Below are 16,084 nucleotides of genomic sequence, written 5' to 3'. Positions count from 1 at the left end.
TGCCTTTAATACCGTTAGTTTTTAGTTTATTGAGTAGTCCCTGGCGCCATACCATATCGAATGCTTTTTCAATATGTATAAAGATTGCTAATACTTTGTTGCATTTGCGGAAGGCGTCATTTATGCTATTTTGGAGTCTAACTATCTGGTCTATTGTTGAGTGCTTAGTTCTAAATCCGCTTTGTACGTTTGTAATTAGTTTATTCTCTAGTAAGTAGTTATTTAGTCTTTTATTGATAATAGTTTCTAGCGTTTTGCACATGTGCGATGTGAGTGTTATCGGTCTATAACTCCCCGGGAGGGAGTGGTCTTTTCCCGCCTTTGGGAGGCTGAAACACTCTGCATGCTTCCATGCTGTGGGCATTTGGCCCTCCTCCCAGATTCTGTTATAGAGCGATAACACTACCTCTAGGGTTACATCTGGCATATGTTTTAGTAGAGTATAGCTGATTTGATCTGTCCCTGTGGCGGTGCTTTTTTTTTGCTTTAATGGCCACTTTTAGTTTTATTAATGTTAGTGGTTTATTAAATTCTAGATTATCCGTGTTAGGTTGTTTATCCATCATAGTATCATTTGTTGGTAAGTTGTTATCTTTCTTAAGTTTATCAAAGAATTCTTTAGGGAAGTTTTCGTTGCTGCTGTTTTTACTAAATGTTTGACTTAGGAGATCTGCTTTTTGTTTATTTGTGGTAGCTTTTTTTTTTTTTTTTGGAGGACTGTAGCGATCGTGCGTTGTCCTTGTATAGCTTGAACGTTTTTCCACATTTCTCTAATAGATGTTCTGTTATTAATTTCCCCGCAGAATGTCTGCCAGCTGGTCTGTTTAGCTTCAATGATTAGTTTGCCTATTTCGTTTTTTGCTATTTTATATTTAGTGTGGTATTCTGGTTTACCTGTTTTTTAAAAGAGTTTTCGCATCCTGTTTCTGAAGCCGCATTTTGTTTTAATTTCGTCCGTCCACCAACTGACAGGTGTATTTTTTGTTGGTTGTTTTGTTTTGGGTATATTATTTTCCGCTATTTTAATTATTTCGTTGGTGATTTTAGTGGTCGCTTTATCAATATCTATATTAGTTTCTAGTTTAATTTGGCTGCACTCGCTTGTAAAGCCTGCCCAGTTGGCTTTACTAAATTTGAATTTTGGTAGGAATTTTTCTTGTTCGGTATATTCTATATTACTTTTATAGTTGGTTAGGATGGGTAGGTGGTCGCTATTTAGAGTATCTAGTACCTCCCATTGGGCGTTTGCCCCTATATTATTAGAGGTTATGGTAAGATCGATGGCAGATGAGGTTGCTAGTTGGTCGTGGTAGTAGGTGGAGCTGCCATCGTTGAGACATACTAGGTTGTTTATGTTAATAAAATCTTCTAGTATGTCTCCTTGTGTGTTGGAGTGCTGACCTCCCCACAGTGAGCTATGGCTGTTGAAATCTCCTACTAGGATTAGGTTATTACTTGGTTTTATAAGTTTATTGTAATCGTTTATAGTTAGCTGTTTATGGGCTGCTCCCGGTGGGCTATATACGTTGATGACGTCTATAGGCATCTTTTTATTTAATACAGTAAGTCCTAGGACTTCCAGGTTGGCATTTAAGGCTTCGTATTTAATTTCGCTATGCGGTATGGTACTTTTAATGAGCGTGGCTATTCCACCTCTAGTGCTATTTTCTCTATTTTTGTAGTATGTTGTATAGCCTGGGATTTTGAATTTTTTAGTTGTTATTTTTTATTTTTATTTTTTTGGAGCCATTTCCTAGCCAAGTTTCTTGTATGCATATAAGATCTGGCTTGTTGTTATTGGTGCTAATAAGTTGAATGAGTTCGGCACCATGTCCCATTGAGTGGAGGCCTTTAGCGTTCCATTGGAGAACGCTAAGGCCTTTACTTATAAATTTATTTTTATTATTATGGGTGTGTGGAGACTTATCTCCCATACTGTAGTCCCGTAATTGATAAGTTTATTTAATATATTATTTTTAATTTATTTTGGTTTATTTATTTACTTCTTTATCTTTTAACGAATTTAGTTGTTAAGTTTATTTTTAATGTTGTTCATTTCAACTACCAGTGTTTCAATTAATGTTTTTAGCTCGGTTATCTGGGTTTGTTCATTTGTTTTTACTTTTGCCGCATAGGTTATATTGGTTGTAACTGGCTTTGGCGTTGGGTAGCTTGTTATTTGTTGTTTTGGTTGTTCTCTCCTATTATTTAGCTGTCTAAGGGCACGTTGATAGTGGTGGCATGTGTCATCATGGGCCATGTGCTTGCTTAGACAGTTCGGGCATTGGATGGGTCGGGTACATGGCGAATTGCGGGAGCTCCTGGGGTGCTTTTGGCCGCACCTGTAGCAGGTGGGCTGCTCCTTGTGGTGTTTGCACTTATTGGCGCCATGGCCCCACTGCTGGCAGTGGTGACATTTAGATGGTTTTATTTCGTATGGTAGAAGTTGGTATTGCCGGCTTTGGATGAAAATATATTTGGTTTTGTTTGTTTCCGCTGTGATAAGCACATATCCATTTGTCCATGTTGTGGCATCGATGATGTTGAGTTGCGGGTTGTTGAATTTTAGGCGGTTTAGAGAGGTTTCGTGGGCTGGAAGGGGGTATAATTTGATTAGCCATTTAGTAGCGGGGTTGGGATTTTGGTGGTTATGGGTATCCCGGGGGGTTGTTGATGGGGTGGTTGGGCGGTTGGGGTTTTCTTTGTTGGTATGAGGTACGGGGGGGGGGGGGGGGCAGGGGGGGTTGAGGTGCTGGTGGGACCTGTTAGGGTTGGGGGGGGGGGTAGTAGAGGGTGGGTGGGTTGAGGCGCTGGTGGGACCTGCTGGGGTTGGGGTGGGGGTAGTAGAGGGTGGGTGGGTTGGAGAGGTGGTGGGACCTGCTGGGGTTGGGGTGGGGGTTGTAGAGGGTGGGTGGGAGGGGGTGGAGGTGGGGTTTGGGGCTGAGGTAGTGGTGGGGGTAAGGGAGGGTGGAGGGATGGTATTGGAGAAGGAGATGGTGAGCGGGGTGGTTTGGTTAGTTGGCGGAGTGGGTTTGCTGAGTTTCCTGTTGACTGGCGCTACTGTTTTCCTGGTATATTAACCGACTTTTTGTCCTCTAGTTTTTAAGAAGTTGGTTGCCTGAAGATTGTTTTTAATTGGGCTTCTATTTTTATGGTACGCTAATCTTTTTATTGCCGTAGCTCTAGGGGGCAGTTTGGCTGTTGGGATTCCTGTTTGGTTCTTGCGGCTAGAGTTTTTTTGGACTATGCCGCTTGGTTTGGTTTGCTTACTTTTTTTCGGCTATTGGGACTTTCGATTTTGTGTTGTTTGCCAATCGGCCCTTCACAAACAGCTGGTTTAGTTGTCTGTCAGCTGTCATGACGGCGGGCGTGATTGTTTTGTCCGAGTCCGCTATTGTCTGCTGGCTGTCCATTGGAAACGCGGCGGTTGTGGCTGATCGGTTGTCGCTTTCTAAGTTTTGGCTATCTTGGTTTAACTGCAGGTCAAAGTTAAGTTTTTTGTGGAAAGATTTTGGTAGGTTGTTTGCCATTAGTTTGGTTTTAATGGCGCTGTGGATTTTTTTGCTGACTGTTAATTTTTCGCGGGTTGACAGTAATTTGGGCGATCGGGTTGGGCTGGCCGGGTCGGAGTTTGGCATGACAGGAAGGATATGGATTAGAGTTGACTCGTCCGAGTCAGGGTTAGTTTTTAGGTGGAGGGTTGTCCCTAAGGATTCTAAGGCCTCTTCAGAACCTTTTACGAAAGTGTCCCCGTTCGCTAGTTGGGCATGGTAGATTAAATCGGGGATTCCCCCTTTGGTTTGGACATGATGGTTCTCCAGCGTCTGTTGCCAGTATAGGTATTGGTAAAGAGTTGGGTTTATTTGGTTAAATGTTACCTTTATCAAAGACTGAAATGTATCTGTCTTATCATAAGCACAGAGGTCTCAAAGACAGCCCTTCGAATGTTTACTGCCGGGACGGGGTTCACCTAAACGATTCGCACGGTTTGCCAAAGTATGTGCGGAGTGTTCGGGGAGCGGTCATTAAATCGTATCGCACAGTTATCCCGGAACACAGTAAGTATATGTAATTTAAAAAAAAAAAAAAAAAATTACAGTTGTGCTTTGTGGCTTTCATAGTTGCGGTTTAAAATTAATGTATGGTAATTTAGGTCACGTGGGCCTTTGTGGCTTTCATAGTTGTGGTTTACATTAGATTAAACTTAATTTAAGATATTTTAGATCACGTGGGCCTTCGTGGCTTTCATAGTTGTGGTTTAAAATTAATTAAGGTATTTTAGATCACGTGGGCCTTTGTTGCTTTCATATCATAGTTGTGGTTTAAAATTAATTTAAGATATCTTAGATCACGTGGGCCTTTGGGGGCTTCATGGAGGTTATTCAAAAATAATTTTATTAAGTCACAAGTTTAATAGTTGGATTTGGGAAGCTTGCTAACATGTAGCTCGTAACCAAGATTGGTTATACTCAAGTCTCCTTGGGTATAACAGCTGTTATTAGCCTTGATAGGTTAATATTACAAAATATATTTCATAATTTTGAACAATAATAATTTATATATATATATATATATATAGTTTTCATTTACTTTTTCTTTGAGTGTAATGGCACCACAAAGACCACGCAGAGCCGCAAAAGACCGACACACTACAGTCCGGCTGAGGGGGCGAAGGCAAGCGACCAGGGAAACTACATCATCAGTTACACCACCAACCCATGAGGCTACAGAGTCGGTGTCACAGATTCAGCATGTACCTCTTGTGGAGCCAACCAGCCAAGTTTCAGCAATTGCGGCAGAAGTAGTGAGGCTGATGAAAGCCGAAGGGTTGGTGTTGAGACCAGATGCAAGTAATCCAGGTCCCACTGCCACTGTCACTCATCACACTGCTAATGCTACAGCAACACATCCAGCTGCCACTGCAACATGTTCAGCTCCGCCAGATGATGACGAGCATTTGCCAATTGCGGCAACTTCGAGTGCTAATGAGCAAAGTAGCTAATTTTTGCATGAGGCAATAGGCAACTTGACAGGTACCTCAGCACTGGGTCAATCGACTGATAATTTACTACCAATATATGATAGTAGCAGCAGCATCTCCCGTCCATTAGATATTAATGTTGACATTAGGATCAAGCAAAACATTTGGGCCGACCAATTCATAGAATTTGGGTCACTGCTTCAAAACAGGCCCTGTGACCAGTTTGATGTAGCATTTCAGCTGAATACCTTTTCCCTCGTTCCAAAAGCGAAGCCCATTCCCATCCGGACAATGGAGCTTTGGAATTCAGCATTCCAAATTTACGTAACAATTCTGGTCAAGGCCAGGCCTGAGTTGGCTGCTTCACTAATGAAGTATGCCAACATAGTGCAAAGAATTGCAAAGAGGGCGGGAGATTATGCTGCTATTACATACGACATTAACTTCCGTAAGTGGCGACAGGCTTCTCCTGAGCTACTACCATTTGATCAACCAAATAATGAGTTGTATCTTGAGGCTATGACATCTGGCAGTACTCCAACACACAAGTACCCACAGGGTGTTACAGGGCAAAGCATCTCAAAGCAACAGAAGCTTTGCTATGCTTTCCAAAATAAAGGGGTCTGCCAGAGATCGGGCTGTGGGTTCAAGCATGCATGTAAGCTCTGTGGGGGACAACATTCCTTTCGTAGATGCAAAACATCCGATAATCCACAGTGTACCATATCCCCAAGTAGCTCAGGCCAGTCCCACAACAGTGCTCCTAACCAAAAGAATGCGAGCAAATACACACAACACCGATCAAAATTGATATTCTCTGTAAATTCTTACATGGTTACGAATACGAATCAATAGCATTTTTGAAAGATGGTTTTAAGGAAGGTTTTTCTTTAAATTATAATGGTCCACGCACATTTAGACTCGGACCAAATTTAAAGTCTGCGATTGAAAATCCAACTGTATTAGCAAGCAAAATTAATAAAGAAATAGAACTTGGTAGGATTGCAGGTCCTTTTGGAAAACCACCTTTTCGTAACTTACAGATATCCCCATTAGGGTTGGTTCCTAAGAAGGAACAAGGTGAGTATAGAATCATTCATCATCTTTCATATCCGCTAGGATCCTCTATCAATGATGGAATTGCATATTGTGATAAAACTGTACAGTATGAGGTATTAGATACAGCTATGTGGTGTGGTGGCTTCCTGACCACAGGTTTGTGTGATGTGTCTAGTGCTGTAGTGTAGCGTAGTGGGCTTATAACCTTCTCGCTTTCAGCTGCTGCCGCCGGATAGCCTGACAAGGTGAAAAGGGGGCAGAAGCACGTAAGTCCCACCCTTCCGGTACATAGCCTCTACACAAACAAGACTCCTTCAGTGCCCCCTGCTCTCACAGCTTGGCACACCATGGTAACTGGGCCCTCACGGACCCAGGCTAAACTGGAGGGGATCTCGGAGCAGCTGGAGCCCCAGAGGTGCAGTGTGCATGACCCATCGGCGTATGGACACGCTCTGGCACTCACCAATCCAGCCCCAACTATGGGTAAATAGACGACCAGATAGAGGGCGTAAGTCATGAAAGACAGTCTATCTAGGAGAAGGAAATCTCCAAAATCAAAACCAACCCGGTGCTTCCCAGGTAGGATCTTGATCCAGAAGCTATGGTTGAGGTAACCCAGACAGAAAACCTAAAGAGCTGAAGACGGAGGTATTGGGCCACTGGCGCTCTTCAAAAAAACCACAGTACCACGCAAAATCACAAAATGAATATACCAATAGACAGATGTAATAGAAATGATGCTTGCCCATTGAAGTCCCCCCAGGATGAGGCAGTGTCGGGCTCCGTGCCTCGATGGAGTCCACCCCATGCTACTGGAGGTCCTTCCCATTCGCTTTTCCGTGCCAGGGGGCGAGGGAGGAAAGTTACTGGCCGAACAACAACAGCAAAGAAACAACAACCCCTCAAGGTAATGCACTGGAATGCTGAGGGAATTTTCAACAAAAAAGACAGAACTAGAACAGTTCCTACATGAGAAAGCCATCAACATTTGCTGTGTACAAGAAACTCATCTACAAAACAGCAAAGCTTTCAAAATCAGAGGCTACCAATGTTTCAGATCTGACAGAACAAACCGCCATAAAGGAGGAATTCTGACACTCATCAGGAACAACATCCATGCTTATGAGACATCAGTGCACATGCAGGATTCTGAATATCAAATGATCAAGGTCAAAACAAATGCAGAAGAATTACAAATCCTAAATTTTTACTGTCCCAATGATCGACCACTGTCCTTAGACACCATAGAGGTATCTCAAGCAAACTTCATAGCAGTTGGTGACTTCAACAGCCATTCACAGAGCTGGGGATACAATCACATAGATCGACGTGGAGAAGAAGTGGAAACTTGGCAAGATGAAAATCAACTGATTCTAGTCAACAACCCAAATGACACTCCAACGTTTTACTCCAGATGTTGGCACACCACCTCCACTCCAGATCTTGCTTTCTGCACCGAAGACATCCAGAGAGATATGAAAAGAGAAGTTGGAGAGCAGTTAGGAGGCAGTGACCACAGACCAATAATCCTCACTGTCAACAGAAAAATCAGCATTCAGTCTCCACTTCCACGCTGGAACTATAAGAAGGCAAAATGGGGTATCTAGAGACATCGAACAAGCACTCTGATAAAGAATTTGCAAGTGAAAGGAAGGGATATCAACCATGTTGTCAAGGAATTTAATGCATGTATCCTTCAGGCAGCCCATGAGACAATCCCAAGAGGTGCTAGAAAAGACTACAAACCCTACTGGACTAACCACCTTCAAAAACTACAGGATGACATGTCTGAATCTAGGAAAAAGGCTGAAGAACAACCCTCACATGACAACAACCTGAAGCTTCAGCAGGCGAAAGCAAAATATCTCAAAGCAAAAATACAGGCAAGGAAGAAAAAAAGTTGGAGAGAAAAGACAGCAGCTCTAAATATGGAGAGAGATGGAAGCAAACTATGGAGACTCACAAGACAACTTAATGATGAGGACAACAGAGGACAGAGGATAACACTGGAAGATAATGGAGAAATGATTATAGGCAAACAAGCAGCAAATCGCTTAGCTGACAATTATGAAGAACAGAGCAGCATACACATAACTGTCGAACAGCAAAGAGAAGCAAGAAAAGAACAAAGGGAGAGATCAATAAACGCCACTCCAACAGGACCCATGCAACAACCTATCACACTGCATGAGTTACATGTAGCTCTAAAGAAATTGAAGAATAGGAAATCACCAGGCCCAGACTTGATCACCAATGAGATGCTAACTCACATTGGCAGTGCAGCAGTCAACAAACTACTGGAGATCTTCAATCACAGTTGGGGAAAATGGGGTCCTTCCACAAATCTGGAGAGAGGCTACTATGATCCCTATTTACAAGAAAGGAAAAGACCGAAAAAAAGCTGAAAGCTACCGTCCAATCAGCCTAACCAGTTGTGTTGTTAAGACAGTGGAGAGGATAATCAACCAACGCCTACAATGGTATCTGGAAACTGAGAACATCCTGTCCCCTGAACAGTCAGGCTTCAGACAGTTTCACAGCACTGAAGACCAAACAGCATATCTTGCTCAAGAAGTTGAAGATGCATTCCAAGAAAAAAAACATGTGTTAGCCACCTGGATAGATCTGCAAAAGGCATTTGACAAAGTATGGACGGATGGCCTCATCGTCAAGCTACAGAGAAGCGGCATATCTGGAAACATGCTTGCGTGGATCCGATCATATCTTCACAACCGTAGAGCAAGGGTCACAGTTGACAGAAAAGAAAGCAAGAAAATACTTTTGCGACATGGGGTCCCACAGGGAGGAGTCCTATCACCTACACTTTTCTTAATCTTCATCAATGACCTTGTGCAGGAACTTCCCAATGGAATACAAGCTGCCCTTTATGCCGATGATTTGGTGATGCGGTGCAAGGAAGAGCATGCCACTACTGCCACCTACAGAATGCGGATAGCAGCAGACAACCTGACAGCCTGGTCAGAAAAATGGTGTGTGGCTATCAATAAAGACAAGTCTTCTACCACACTCTTCACTCTATCACCAAAGAAAAAAGCAGGAACAATCAAAATTGGGAACACTCCACTGAAACATGCAGATGAAGTAACATACCTTGGGGTCACCTTCGACAAGAAACAAACTTGGAAACCACATATTCAAAAGGCAGAGACAAAAGCCAGATGCAAATTAGCCATCATGCGGAAACTAGCAGGAAACTAGCTGGGGAGCAAATGAGACAATCCTCAAGAGAGTATATCAAGGAACTGTACGGCCGCATCTTGAATACGGCTCATCAGCCTGGTCAACCACTGCAAAGACCAACCAGCAAGCTTTAGACAAGGTTCAAAACCAAGCTCTGCGAATCATAACGGGATCCATGAAGTCTACACCCATTAAAGACATGGAAAAAACTGCAGCAATACAACCCCTTGGTGAGAGGAGAGATGCCAAGATCATGATCCAGGCAGAGAAATTCAGGTACCTGCCCAATCATCCAATGAAACAAAGAATGGATGGTCTGACAAAGAATCGTCTCAAACGTAGCAGTTTCATCCACCAAAGTAGAAGACTTACTAGAGAACACCAAGCTAACCCGTTACCAAATACACTTCCATTTTGCCCAACAGATCTTCCACAACCATGGAATGATGAACAAGCCAATCTACAGATCAGCATGTCTGTCCCACAGTTGGCTTCAGCAGACTCCCAAAACGACCTGGTCAAACGGTCACTGGCAATGGCTATGATCAGTGACCGGTACCCAGAAGAATCTTGGATCCATGCATACACTGATGGTTCGTCAACAAATGCTGTGGCCAATGGAGGGGCAGGCATATTTATCAAGCTCCCTTCAAGAAATACCCTAACTGCAAAAGTACCAACCGGCACCCACAGTTCCAACTACAATGCAGAAACCCATGCACTTATTCAGGCTGCTACAATGATCAAGGATGCAAAAGAAGACTGTCAACAAGTTGTCTTCCTCACAGATGCTCTCTCAGTCCTACAAGCCTTGCAAGGGGAAAAACTTCCTCACCTGAATGAAGCCATGCAAGAGGTAGCAAAGGAAAGACTAGTAGCTCTACAGTGGATCCCAGCACATTGTGGGATTCCAGGAAATGAGGAAGCAGACAGGCTAGCCAAGCTAGGAGCTAATCATGTACAGCCCAGCAACAACATTAGCTTCTCAGAGAAGAAAACCTTGATAAAGGCAGCCAACAGACCCAGGACAGAATAAGATGATTACCACCTTCTCAGTCGCTTGGAACAAGTAACTCTGTTGAGACTCCGGACAGGCCACAACCGACTGAATGCTCACATGTTCAGAAAGTTTAAACTTGCAGCAACACCAACCTGCAGTTGTGGCCTGGAAGACCAAACAGCAGAACACATCTTACAGGCGTGTCCAATTCATCAAGACCTGAGACAAGCTGAGTGGCCAATCGAAACTGCCATACACACCAAACTCTATGGAAAGAGAGGCGAACTGGAAAAAACAGCTCATTTTATCTTACAGACTGGACTATTGGTCTAAATTGTGAAAGAGAAAAAAAAAGAAAAAAGATACAGCTATCTATTTAATTAACAATATTGGATCTGGGGCTTTGTTAGCTAAAACAGACATCGAGTCTGCCTTCAGAATAATTCCTATAAAACACGAGGATTATGAACTGTTGGGCATGCAAATATCAGGTATGTACTATTATGACAGATGCTTGCCTATGGGGTGTGCAATATCATGCCAGTTGTTTGAAAAAGTCAGCTCTGCCTTACACTGGATAATGAAAAATTATTTTAAGGTAAGTGCTATGGTTCATGTGTTGGATGATTTTCTGTTTATAGGTCCACCCAATACAATCAAATGTCAATCCGCTTTAGAAAATGTCTTACACCTGTGTCAGTGTACAGGAATCCCAATTAAACGGGAAAAAACTGTCGCTCCAGCATCTATCATTTTCTTGGGCATTGAATTGGATACCAACTTGATGGTAGCCAGATTGCCGTTGGAAAAAAATGAAAAAATCAAAAGTTCTTTGCAATTTTTCCTAGGAAAGGAAAAAGCTACACTTAAGGAAATACAGTCAATGATAGGTTTGTTGAATTTTGCCTGTGTAGTGATAGTTCCAGGCAGACCATTTTTGCGTAGGTTAATTAATCTAACCTGTAAGGTTTTGAAACCACATCATCATATCAGGTTAACCAAGGATGCAAAATTGGACTTACGGGTATGGGCATTATTTATAGACCATTTCAATGGAACTAGAATGTTTTTACCGAATGTTTCGGAATCATCACAGAAATTAAAAATGTATACAGATGCGAGTAACTTGGGTTTTGGTGCAATATTGGACCATCAGTGGTTCTTTGGTGAATGGGGTGAAGATATGATAGGGTACCATATCAACATTAAAGAACTATTTCCTATTGTGGTGGCTTTGGAACACTGGGGTCAGCAACTAGCTAATAAATCTGTTCTCTTTTTCTCCGACAATTCAGCGGTGGTAGCTATAATAAATAAGCAGTCATCTCCCAATGCCGTGATTATGATTTTAATTAGAAGATTGGTATTGGCGGCTTTAAAATTTAATGTGCAATTCAGAGCCAAACATATTCCAGGTAAACTCAACACATTTGCTGATTACCTCTCTCGTTTGCAGGTCACACAATTTCACCAGGAAGCGCCTTACATGGACAGTCTACCAGCATTAATTCCGGAACAACTGTTGCACATTTAAACCGGACTGTGCTACATCTCATTGATTCGGCATTGACTGATAGTTCAAAACAATTATATCGTAGAGCTTTCCTCCTACTTAACCAATTTGTAAAACAGGTCTTGAAGATTGAGTTTTGCTTGCCTATTAGTGTACAATCATTAGCACTGTTTATTGCACATATGGTCGATAAGGGTTTTGCAACTTCCACCATTACAACATATCTTTCTGCAATAGGGTATATCAACAAGATAGGGTGTTTTAGTGATCCCACCCGGTTTTTTGTCATTCGAAAAATGCTTGCTGGACTACGAAAAAGTAATATGAAGCCAGATTTCAGACGGCCAATAACGAAATGTATATTGCATCAGCTCATTAATTCTCTGGATCTTTTACATCTTTCAGGATACAACAGGATCATGATTAAAGCAATGTTTTTACTTGCATTCCATGCATTCCTAAGGGTCGGTGAAATCACATGTAACGGCAATAGCAAAAATATCCTTCAAATGTCAAATTTGCAGTTCTTCCGGAGAGGCATGAAATACCCGTCCAGATTGGAAATTAGCTTCCACACATTTAAGGGGCATTATAACAAGGCACCAATCACACTTGTTCTTAATTCACAATTATCGGAGAATCTTTGTCCTGTAGTCACGTTGTTTCAATACATCAAAGAGCGTGGACCAGCGCCAGGTAGCATTTTTAGGTTTCCGGGAGGTATAACCATTTCATACCGATACTTCTGCAGTACATTAAAGCAAGCACTACTAGCAGCTGGGTACAAATCCAATGAGTTCAGAAGTCACAGCTTTAGAATAGGCGCGGCAAGCACGGCAGCGGAACAGGGGGTATCTGAAACTGATATTCAAGCCATGGGCAGATGGCATTCAAATGCCTTTAAAAGCTATATCCGTATCCCCTCCTTTGAAGTACGGTAAATTTAAAATAACCAGCAGGGGTAAATTTAAAATAACCAGCAGGGGTGTTTTATATAGGTAGACTACACCGAATGCAAGGCATTCTTGTAGTTTACCGTATGAAATATAACCTTATGGTATTCGATTCAGAGACATTCACTTATAATACACGAGATGTTGAATGCATGGCATTCCCATTTCCAATATAAATCTAGATTACAGTTGTTGGTAGATACATGATTACATTGTTTTTAACGTCGAATGCATGGCATTCTTGGTTATTATATAAATATACTACTATTGTTAGACACAGAATTTCATGATTACAAGGATATACAGGTACCGTTTACATTGAATGCATGGCATTCCTGTGATGGTATATATAATGACTGAAGCTAAGTTACATAAAGTAAATTCAATAACATCAATAATATAAGGTAGTAACTAGTTAGCAGCTTGATTGGTATGTACACATAGTTGACCCAGTGCTGGGGTAGAGAGGTATCTATTATGCCAGATGGTAGTTGCATAACATTTACAAATGTGTGATAGACTTTGGTTTAACCGCCGGACATTAAAATGAGCGGTTTTGGTAAAAATAATTAACTTAGCCTTATTTGATATGAACGTTTATTCTCTTTAGTAATGTGAATAATATGCATTATATGTTGGTGTTTGTGTGTTCTCTTTAATATTATGAATAGGTTACATATATATAATTACAGTTCAGTCAAACTGCTACGGGGGGGGGGGGGGGGGGGGGGGGTGTTTGCTTCGTTCAGCCTCTGTCATCAAACTGTTTAAAACATGCTGCCATTGTCAAAACTAGCAATGTGGCGGATTCTCCCCCACCTACAATAGTCAATTGTTATGAGGAGAGATGTGTTATGTGATCTTTTGAAATAGTAACACCTATAATGTTAGGTGGCTATTACATGTATATTACATATTTTATGTCGTTTAATAAAACGGCCATTTTCAATTCTATCCTGTTTTACTGGTTTTTATTTGACTATTGTACTATATGTAGCTAGCAGTTTGACTGACTAACCTCGCAGCATAAAAAATATTAGAAGAAAATGAAGATAATATTAATTCAGACTTGTTAGAAAGTAAGAGAAATCAATTAATAGAAATAAGAAGAAAAACGTTAAAGGGCAAACTCATTCGATCTAGAGCAAAATGGATAGAAGAAGGTGAAAAGCCCAGTAAATATTTCTGCAATTTGGAAAACCGAAATTATTATAATAAATTTATCTCTAGACTAGAATTAGATGATGGCAGTGTAGTAACCGAACAAAATAAAATTTTAGAAGAAACGAAGCAATTTTATGAAACATTATACTCAAAATGAAATCCACGAAAAATTAGAAATATTAATAATCACTACAATTTAGTGATCTAATAATGAAATGGCCTAGGTCTATCCAAATTTTTTTTTTAAATTCAGCTGAAAAACACACGAACAATGGTAATATATCCGAGTTTAATCACAATATGAGTTAATATAGTACCGTAATATACCTTGCGTAGCATCATTATTAATCAGTCTCAATACATTTTAATCAAAACCAAAACAAATTAGAGACATCTCAATTAACATATTTGTTAATAATAAACTTAATATAATTGAACACTTCATCTATTTTACTATTATTACCAACAGACTCACACGAATAGTTCCATACCAAAATGGAGGTGCAATGTACTGTGGTTTCACCATTCATCTTATCATCATCCATATAACTGTTTATTTCAAAACAAAAAGAAAAAGACGTGACCAGCATACTCCTGAAATGTCAGGTTATTGGTAAAAACAAGATTTTATGAAAGTGGACTGACATTTTACGTGATCCAACCAACAAAGAGGAACTTTTTGTATTCCACACCACGAAGATTGCCATGAAGACAAGGAAATAACCATTACGTTTGGTGCCATAGTTATTATTCGAGCAAATGTTCAGTCAATGCCACCGTGTGACTACCACACTTTTAACTCAGGTGCAGGACCTAATTTTTACCTGAGAACTAGTCAGGACCGATATTTTCATAAAAATCCAAAATTAGCTGGTAGTACGATAGTTGCCACTTCGATAATTTTTATAGTACTTTTGGGCCATCTCCTGCACGCCAAATACTAGTATATATCGGGTGCCTCCCCAAACACACAACCTCCACAAAAAAACCCCGACCACCACCATCCCCACAACAAACCCACCTTTCCACCTTCAGTGATAATTTTAGGCCCATAGTCAAATATGTTAGTTTTTAAACAGTGGTCGCCCCAAAAAACTTTAACCCTGTTAAATATGGAATTGTCTATACAGTTATACAAATAATTTTGCACATTCAATGAAAATTGTAGGCCCATAAATCAAATATTGTGAAAGTTTATTTACTTTTGAAGGTTCCCTCAAACTATTTCACACTCATTACTATATTCACATTTTCCACATTCAGTGACATTGTAGACCAATAGGTCAAATATTGTTAAAATAGCAACAGATTCAAAATTCAAAAAGTGCAATTTTATCTTGTTTACACCTCGGCAATATTCACGGAGAATGAACAAAAGGAGTCCAAATAAGAAAGAAATGGGAAGAAATCACGTTGGCGGAAATCAGAAAATCGATTTCAGCCCAAGTTCAACCAGTGAACATTTCGCTAACGTTATAACGTATATATACAGTTCGCGAACTATTTGATTGGTTCCCAACGTGGCCATTTGGTTTAGCGTAAACCAGTCTAGCGGACGTTTTCCTGGTTGGTCTGGCTGAACTCGGCCTACTCTTCCAGTCTCCGTTTCCAAAATTAGTCGTCAAAATAAGATTGAACTTAAAACAAATTCCAACAGGTTTTTTTGATTTTATGTTGTCAAGGTCACCCCGCTGAACATTATATCCAAAATCCGCCAAAATCAGATACCGGGAAAGGTACTAATTAGCATAAATCCAATATGACCGCCAAAACCAACTTTGAGGCCCTATATCTCCTAAACGGTTGATTTTTGATCCCATAAATAAGCATGTGGGGAAAATGATATCAAAGAATCAAAATATCTTATTAAAAATACATTATGATGTACATATGACCGTAGTTTTAAGCCAAAACAATAGTGCACTCATAGATCTAGGTCGTTACTTTCCAATAATGCATAATCCTTAAAGATGTAACACTATTAAACGGTAGACAGGACAATAGAAAATATTGTCAAGTTCAGTACTGTCTTAGAGGAAAGCGAAACTATAAAATAATGACACCAGTTTTCATACGCCTTCAAATGTCATCTAATGTACTATCATCAGACAATTTGTGCTGTATGAATTCAATAAGTGATCCGAATCACAAAAAAGTAATATGAATCATTATAATACCACAACTAGATCAAAGTCATCTATTTACTGACATCA

The sequence above is a fragment of the Gigantopelta aegis genome, chromosome 8, assembly GCF_016097555.1.
Source record: "Gigantopelta aegis isolate Gae_Host chromosome 8, Gae_host_genome, whole genome shotgun sequence".
NCBI classification, from domain to species: Eukaryota; Metazoa; Mollusca; class Gastropoda; order Neomphalida; family Peltospiridae; genus Gigantopelta; species Gigantopelta aegis.
Note: the sequence above shows the minus strand (reverse complement) of the source record.